This window comes from Bubalus kerabau, unplaced genomic scaffold (assembly GCF_029407905.1).
Source record: "Bubalus kerabau isolate K-KA32 ecotype Philippines breed swamp buffalo unplaced genomic scaffold, PCC_UOA_SB_1v2 scaffold_70, whole genome shotgun sequence".
In the NCBI taxonomy this organism is placed as follows: domain Eukaryota; kingdom Metazoa; phylum Chordata; class Mammalia; order Artiodactyla; family Bovidae; genus Bubalus; species Bubalus kerabau.
In genome coordinates, this window is record NW_026577924.1 from 673,505 (window position 1) to 682,736 (window position 9,232).

General features: G+C 43.8%; 1 long non-coding RNA gene across 2 annotated transcripts; it reads left to right on the forward strand.

The window, feature by feature from the left end:
- Positions 1 to 1,183: 1,183 nt before the first annotated feature.
- On the forward strand, positions 1,184 to 7,443 carry LOC129641035 (uncharacterized). 2 transcript variants are annotated; one of them, XR_008709053.1, is made up of 5 exons: positions 1,184 to 1,392; positions 3,918 to 3,972; positions 5,427 to 5,515; positions 6,148 to 6,225; positions 6,855 to 7,443. It is a non-coding gene; the product is annotated as an uncharacterized LOC129641035 (long non-coding RNA). The 2 variants fall into 2 exon arrangements; XR_008709054.1 differs by lacking the exon at positions 6,148 to 6,225 and having other exon boundaries at positions 6,855 to 7,440.
- The last annotated feature ends 1,789 nt before the right edge of the window (positions 7,444 to 9,232 follow it).

A 9,232-nucleotide genomic window follows, 5' to 3' on the forward strand; every position in this document is an offset into this window, starting at 1 on the left:
ACCACATGGCTTCCCTGAGTTCTAACAGAAGATCTGGGGGGTTTGTCTAGGTACACACTTCCTTACTGTAGCTGTGTTACCCACTTCTGTGAGCCCCCGTTTTGTCCTCTAGATAAAGGACATCAATTGCTACCTTAGCAGGTTGCCAGCTTAATCCCATGAAGACTAATTAGGGTCTACAATTAATTAATCCTACAATTAATATCTGGCCTTAAGAGATATCAATGAATAGCTGGCCTTAAGAGATATCAATGAATAGCTGGCCTTAAGAGATATCAATGAATAGCTGGCCTTAAGAAATACTGGGCTTCCCTGATAGCTCAGCTGGTAACGAATCCTCCTGCCATGAGGAGACCCTGGTTTGATTCCTGGGCTGGGAACGCTGAGCCGCTACAGAAGGGACAGGCTACCCACTTCAGTATTCTTGGACTTCTCTTGGGGCTCAGCTGGTAAAGAATCTTCCTGCATTGCAGGAAACCTGGGTTCAATCCCTGGACTGGGAAGATCCCCTGGAGAAGGGAAAGGCTACCCACTCCAGTATTCTGGCCTGCAGAATTCCATGGACTGTATAGCCCATGGGGTTGCCAAGAGTTAGACACGACTGAGGGACTTTCACTTCACTTTCAAGAGACATGACCTGAACCCAGATTAAACTGGAGTCTCCCAGTGTCATCTGGCATTTCTTCCCTGAAGCCAGCCAAAATTCACATAGGAGCATTTCCAGGGTCTCCACGTAGCCAGCTGGACAGAAAATCCAGTGTGGTTCAAACAAGCTGACAGACAAGCAGGAGAGGACTCACGGGCAGATGGCCTCCCTCCGGTCTCAGGGGAGCTCCGGGACCACAGCAGGAACCGGCGCTCTCAACCCCCGGGCTCAGCAGCGCCCTCCTTCTCAGGCCGGCGGCTCTGCCCTAACGGGGCGCAGGAAGGCCACCAACTGCCCCAGGCTGAACTCACTCCCCTCCCACAGCTGTAGCCTGACCTCACCCGGCCTCACCCCTTCCGGCAAAACCAGCCCTCCTCTTCCCTTGATTCCAGTGTGAGGCCTGGCCCTGGGCCCTGATTGGTCACCGCCCCAGTCCTGAGCCACTCACGGTGGCCAGGGAGGATGGAACACACCGATTGGCCAGGTCCAGGTCATGTGACCATACTCTCCAGGATACGTGCGAGCTGCTCACCCTGTGTCCGGGGTAGAGAGAGTGTGATGCCCCCAGAGCAGAACTGAGAGTCCAGTCCATGTGTCCGTGTGCTCAGTGTCCTGGGACGTGCCTGCACATCCTCTCTACACACCGCTTTGTCCTCTGCAGACAAAATATTCATGACACACCTCTTCCTTTCCCAAGCGCTGTTTCACACACCCACATTCAAGGGAGCAAGACCTCCTGTTTGAAGGTAGGTTTGGAGATCCTCTCTTAACCTCTGGACTTGTTTCTTGTATTGCTACCACTTCTACTGCCAAGTCACTTCAGTCGTGTCTGACTCTGTGCGACCCCATAGACGGCAGCCCACCAGGCTCCCCTGTCCCTGGGATTCTCCAGGCAAGAACACTGGAGTGGGGTGCCATTGCCTTCTCCAGTTTCTTATATTGTTAGAATAATTTATTCAGTCTAAAAACCCCCCACAAGCACCACCATATGCTTGCTGCTTTGCCTATTCAGGATTCTTAGCTGTTCTGACAGAGAAGGCAATGGCAACCCACTCCAGTACTCTTGCCTGGAAAGTCCCATGGGCAGAGGAGCCTTGTAGGCTGCAGTCCATTGGGTCGCAGAGAGTCGGACAGGACTGAGCGACTTCCCTTTCACTTTTCTCTTTCATGCATTGGAGAAGGAAATGGCAACCCACTCCAGTGTTCTTGCCTGGAGAATCCCAGTGACAGGGGAGCCTGGTGGGTCTATGGGGTCGCACAGAGTCCGACATGACTGAAGCAACTTAGCAGCAGCAGCTGTTCTGAGGGCATGGCCCAGGGACCTCCCAAAGGGAATGCATTTTGTCCAAGGAAGCACCTGAGAGGCTGAATCACTGAATCACTTTGCTGTACACCTTAAACAAACAAATTATTATAAATCAACAATACCTCAATTTAAAGAAAAGATATTCCCTCATCAAAAATTGTTCCAAATTTTGTAAAGTTTTTCCTTCAATTGTTGGTTTTTAATATGTGTCTAATTGGTTTGGTGGTGTTTTGTGAGGTAGGGATCCAACTTACCTTCCCACATGGATACCAGATTGTCCCAATGGGACGATTCCTTTGTCCTTGAATAATTGAATATTTTTTAATTTAATAATGGAAATTATTAAATTAAATTATTGAATTAATTTAATCATTAAATATTAAATTATGTATTATATTAATATTATAAAGTAATCTATTATATTGATTAAATTAACTATTGAATTAATTTATTTAAATTAATATTTAATTTATTTTAATTTAAATAATATTTCAATTATTGTGCTTGATTTATTCATATTTTCTATTTGTTCCTGGTTCAGTCTTTAGAAGATTGTACTTTTCTAAGAATTTGTCCTTTTGTTCCAGGATATCCATTTTCTTGTCATGCAGTTATTTCTAATTGTCTCTTATGACCCTTTGTCTTTCTTTGTGGTCTGTTGTAACGTCTCCTTTTTCATTTCAAGTTGCTTTGAGTCTTCTCCTTGTTTTTCTTGATGAGTCCGGCTAATGATTTGTCAAGTTTGTTTATGTTCTCCAAGAAGTATCTTATTGTTTTATTCATCTTTGCTCGTGTTTCCTTCATTTCCATTTATTTCTGCTCTGATCTTTATGATTTCTTTCCTTCTGCTAACTTTGGAGGTTTTGTGGCCATTTTCCTCTTTTTCTAGGTTCTTTAGGTGTTAGATTAGGTTGTTTATTTGATGTTCTTTTCATTTCTTGAGGTAGGCTTCTTGTATTGCTATAAACTTCCCTCTTAGCATTGATTTATTGCATCACATAGGTTTTGGGTTGTCATTTATTCATTGCCATTTGTTTTTAGGTATTTTTAAATTTCCTCTTTGATTTCTTCAGTGACCTGTTTGATTTCTCCATGTGTTTGTGTTTTTTACAAATTTTCCTATAAATGATCCCTAATCATGTATCAGTGTGATCAGAAAAGATGCTTGCTGTGATTTCAGTTTCTTAAATTTTGCAAGGCTTGATTTGTGACCCAAGATGTGATCCATTCCAGAGAGTGTTTCATGTGCACTTGAGAAAAAAAAAATGTATTCTGCTGTTTGGTGATGGAATATGCTAAAGATATCAATAAGGTCCATCTAGTCTAATGTGTGATTTAAGGCTTATGTTTCTATATTAATTTTCTTTGTGGATGATCTGTCCATTGGTATAAGTGGGGTGGTAAAGTCCCCTAGTATTATTTTCTTACTGTCGATTCCCTGTTTTATGGTTATTTGTATTTGTCTTACGTATTTAGGTGCTCCTGTGTTGGATGTGTGTGTATTATTATTGCACTATCCTCTTCCTGGATCGATCTCTTTATCATTATGTAGTGTCTTTCCTTGTCTCTTGTAATAGTCTTTATTTAAAAGTCTATTTTATCTGAGATGAGAATTGCTACTCCAGCTTTCTTTTGATTTCCATTTGCATGGAATACCTTTTTTCCAGGCCCTCCGTTTTAGTCCGTGTGTGTCCCTAGGTCTGAGGTGGATGTATTATGGACACCATTTATATGGGGCTTGTTTTTGTTTCCATTCAGCCAGTCTGTGTTTCAGTTGGACCATTTTATCCATTTATAGGTAAGGTAATTATTGCTATGCATGATACTATTATTTACTTTATTATTCTGTTTTTTTTCCATGTCTATTCACTCCCTTCTATTTCCTGCCTAGAGAGCATCCTTTAATATTTGTTGTAAAGCTACTTTGGTGGTGCTGAATTTTTTAACTTTTGCTTATTTGTAAAGGTACTGAGTTCTTTGAATCTGAGTGAGGTCGTAGCTGGTTGGAGTAGTCTTGCTGGTAAGTTTTTCCCTTTCATAACTTTAAGTATATCATGCCACACCCTTCTGGCCTGCAGCGTTTCTTCAGAAAGATCAGCTGTTAAACTTATGGGGATTCCCTTGTTATTTGTTGCTTTTCCCTTTCTGCTTTTACTATTTTCTCTTTTTGCTAAGTTTTTCTTAGTTTGATCAGTATATGTCTTGGCATGTTTCTCCTTTGGTTTACCCTGTGTTGGACTCTCTGTGCTTCTTGGACCTGGGTGTGTTTCCTTCAACAATATAGGGAAATTTTCAGTCATTGTTTCTTCAAGGGAGAGTTTATCTTTCTCTCTTCTCCTTGAATTCCTATAATGTGAATGTTAGTATGTTTGATATCCACCAAATGGCCTTAAACTATCCTCAATTTTTTGGCTTCTTTTCTTCTTTTTGGTGCTCAGATCGGGTGATTTCCACTACTCTGTATTTCTTTGTCTTTTTTTAAAATATAAATATTTATTTTAATTGGAGGCTAATTACTTTACAGTACGGTAGTGGTTCTGCCGTACATTGACATGAATCCGCCACGGGTGCACATGTGCTCCCCGTCCTGAGGCCCCGCCCCCTCCCTCTGGGTCAGCCCAGTGCACCGGCACTGCTCTGTGTGTCAGCTTACTGATCTGTCCTCTGAGTCATCCAATCTCTTGACTCATCTGCTGTATTTTTCGTGTCAGTTATTGTATTCTTCCATTATAATCAGTTCTTTTTTATACTTATTGCCTCTTTGTGGAGTTCTCACTCTGTTCTTTCATGCTTCCCCTGATAGAAGTCAATATCTTTTATTCGTTTATTTAATGGGTCCACTGGGGCTTGCTGTGTCATTGGCTTTCTCTAGTTGCATAGAGTGGGGGCTGCACTCAGTTTTGGTGCGTGGGCTTCCCATCGTTCTGTCTTCTCTTGTGGAGCACAGGCTCTAGGGTACATGAGTTCAACAGCTGTGACATGCAGCTTTACTTGCCCCGCAGCCTGGGATCTTAGTTCCCAGACCACGGGTTGAACCCTTGTTGCCTACATTGTCCGGAAAATCTTAACAAATGAACCAGCAGGGAAGACCCAGTAAATATCTTTATGACCCTTACTTTGCAGTCATTTGATGTAGATTATTTATCTCCATCTTGTTTAGTTCTTTTTCTGAGTTTATGTCTTAGCTGTTCATTTAGCATAGATTCTTTGTCTCTTTATTTTGCCTTTTTGTTTCTATGCATTAATATTAGGTAGATGAACTATGTCTCCATGTTGAATAAGTGGATGTTTGTAGAGTGTCTCCTAGGCGGCCCAAAGGAACAGCTCCCCCAGGTCACCAGAGACAGGAAATCCAGGGTGTCTCCTGTGTAGGCTGAGTTTGGTGTTCTGTTAGATGGACCTGCATTTGCTTTGGGCATGCTGGTGGGTCTGGCTGGCCCCCAGTGCAGCTGAATGTAAGCCCCACCTCAACAGTTGCAGGTGTACTTCTGGCTGGAGCTGACCTGGAGTGGGACTCACCTTGAGGGGATGCAAGTCACGGCTGAGTCCACCCACCGTGAATGGTAGGAAAGGAGGCAATTGTGTGGGAATCCAGGCCCTTGAGGGCAAAGCCATTTTGGAGGAGCGTTGTGGACGTGGCTGGGCTGGATATGTCTGTTCCACAGGGAACACAGAGACATAGCAGGGCAAGCAGTGCTAGCAAGGTAAGTGAGGAATGTCAGAAAAGTCTCCTTCTAGCACTGGGACAGCTGGGTACAGGGAGGATTTTTTTAAATGTCAAGTGATTTCATCCCTGGATAAAGTTTCAAGAAATCCTTGCCCCTTTGGCACGTGTCCTAAAATTAGTATATAATTCTCTTTCCCATGTGACCTGTGGCTACATTGAGCATCATTACCGACAACATTCAGCGTCAGTAAGTTTGGCACTAACCTACTAAGCATGGGGTCTTGGCTTACCACAGCCCCCAGCTCTCTCCCAGACATAGCTCTGCTGGTTTCAAATCAAGATATGGGGGCTTGTCTTCCTCATTCAGGTCACCAGGGCTCAGGTGCTCAGCATGTCCTCCCAGGGAAGATACCAAGTTGGTAATGTCCCCTCCTAATTCTGGGTCACCCATCAGGAGTATGGGTCCTGACTAGACTCTATCTCTCCCTTCCAATGCATCTCCATATTGTTTTTTCTTTACAACCTTAGTTGTGGAAGAGCTACTCTGCTAATTTTCAAGTTGGCATCTGGGTTTTCCATGTGAGGAAGCTCTCAGAATAAAATAGAGTAAGTGTCTCAAAAAGTGCCGTTTCAGTTTCTGTGGAAGCTGTCTCCTTGTGTAAGTCAGTGGTTCTCAAAGTGTCATCACTGGACCAGCCGTGTTAGCATCACCTGGGAAGTGGTTAAAACTGGAGTTTCTTAAGGTCCACCCTGATCTACTGTATGAGATGCTCTGAATCATTCCTCCAAGCCATACACATGCTCAATCCTAAATTAACCTGAAACACATCTCCCCCAAGGTTCTGGGCCCACCGTGCCCCTTAGCTTTAACCAGGCACTACTGTTCTGCAATTCTGAGGAATTTTAGGAATTTGGGGGGCATGTTTCACCACTCTCACTTGGAAGATACTAAGGAATATCTAATAAGTCGGACACAATACTTCTCTCTCGTCACCCATTGTGAGAGTTCTTAGTACATAAAGTAAAAATAAAGAACAATTTGATTGGTAAAGAAAATCCTACAGCAGGTTGGAAAGGTGCAGATGCTGCATTAAGATCAAGGTCTTGTACAAGGTTCATGGGAGTACAGGATGTACAGATATTTTGTAAACTTCATGGAAAAGAAACAAGGGTGGAGCAGAGTAGCCACTGGGCTTCAGTGACCCCCTACTGCTTAGCTGTGCACCTTCCTGCAGGTGTGATCACCACTGAACCCTGGGAAGAGCGCTTCACACCTTGAATTGTGAGGCTCCCCAGCAGGCTGGCCTGTGACCTCCTGGGCACCATCACCTTCTGCTGCTTCCTGAACTGGCCATGTTTTCTCCCTCTGCCTTCATCTCCTCTGCCTTTATCGCCTCGTCTTTTGTGGGGTTGCCAGTACCTTGTGGTCTGTGCTGGGCCAAGGAAGACGCACGTTTGCACTTCTGAACCCTACTGGCCACCTGATGACACGTCATCCTCCCGTGATCGTTAACTCTGGCCCTGATGGGAGAGAGCTGTGTTCACTCACCACTGATGTACTCTCTTTTAGCTAAAGAAGGAATCCGTTCTAATCATGCTTTTTAGGTGGCTGGATTTACCAAACAGAAATACACGAATCCCAGTTAAATTTGAATTTTTGGGAAACAATGAAAACTTTTTTTTTCTTTTTTTAGTAGAAGTCCATCTCCTGCAATACTTGGGATGTACTTATACTAAAAAATTATTCACTGAGAACCAAATTTAACTAGATGTCTTGTGTTTTACCTGACAGGCTTACTCCCAAGGTAAAGGGGTTCCCATTTTAGCTTCCCATCCTAGGAGTGGCGCTTTGTCTTAGAAAGGAATGTATTTAGTCATCAAAATAAGGTCAGACTTACCTGCACGCCAGCCATGACTTGTGACATATTGATCACATGTTGAAATGATAATACTTTTTGTTTACTGGATTAAAATATAATTTGAAAATTAATTTCATCTGCTTCTTTATGTTTTTAAATGTGGCTACTAGAAAATTTAAGGTATTATACGGAGCTTGAGTTTGTAGTCCATAGTACACTTCACTGGACAGCTTTGGCCTAGAGCAAAAGCCATGCTGGGGGACCTAACGACCATCGGGCTGGGAGTGGGGCACCCCTCTCCCCAGAAAGAGTTAGACTCTCCCCTTTGGAGTCGTTTGTGGCTGAACTGGTCGGGGGCATACATATTCCTTGAGTGTAGTTTGTCTTTACAAAGATTTTATTGTTTGAATTTTTCAGTTCTGACCAAATCTTGGTGGTTTTTGATTGACGAGAGACCAAACAGGCCTGGAGTGCATTTCCTGTTAAGTATATTTGTAGCAGGGTGCTTCCCAGGTGACTCTGGTGGTATAGAACCCATCTGCCAATTTAGGACACACCGAAGACTAGGGATAAAAGTTTGATCCCTAGGTCAGGAAGATCGCCTGGAGGAGGGCAAGACAACCCACTCCAGTATTGTTGCATGGAGAATCCCATGGACAGAGAATCCTGGTGGGCTACAGTCCATAGGGATGCACTGAGTCGGGCATGCCTGAAATGACTGAGCACACACGTGTATTTGCAGTTGAATTATGACAGCAGATTGCGACACATGGGAAGAAGCAAGATGGGTGTGGAAAGGGGGTGGTTTGGGAAAGGGTCTGGTTTCTGGAAGCTGTGCCGTGTTGTCCTTTTTACTCCTCTTTTTCTTCTTTTGGTTTTATGATTGCATACTGGTGGTGGCAAGACAACACTGAATGCATTTGCTAGAAGCAGATGTCCCCATTAATTTAGATTTTAGAGACTGAAAATTAAGGAGGATGCATTATGCAATATGAAAGAAGGAAATGAAAATTTCTTTGGCAACATTCAAACTCTGAATATCTCCTGAGTTGGGTTCGTGGAGGTGGAAGTCTTTTTATATAAGTCTTATATAAGATATAAGACAATATCTTAGGATCATAGTTTAGTTGTAGGACTACAATTCTCCTTGATGATTCACTGCTTTCCTCTCCCTACCCCCTAACCTTCTGAAGTTCTTGGAAAGTCAAGAAACAGTAGTGAGAGCAAAGCAAATGAAAATTCAAGAGCCTTCAGAGGCCAAGGGCTTGGTCTCTGGTCAAATAACCTGACCTTTACTCAGTTCCATTTACAATCTCTCTTCTGGGAAGGCTTGGACGGTAAAAGAATCTGCCTACAATGCAGGAGACGTGGGTTCGATCCCTGGGTTGGGAAGATCCCCTACTCCAGTATTCTTGCCTGGAGAATCCCCATGGATAGAGGAGCATGGAGGGCTACAGTTCATGGGGTCGCAAAGAGTCAGACATGACTGAGCAACTAAGCGTAGCACATGCCAAGCACAGCAACTCGGAGAACCTGCTCTTGCTGCAGGATCCACCTTCTGTCCACTTCCACTTTTCCCTGCAGGTCTCACTACCTGCTGATCATGTTGCCAGAGTGTCCCTCATAGGTGTCTTGTCACCAGTTTGAGGGCATGACCTCCAAGATGTCAGGCCAGTGGGAAGTTGATGCCACATACCTTAGCAGCTGGCAGTCTGGTGCATCTGGTGATAATTTCATTAAGCTCAGCCCTCCCC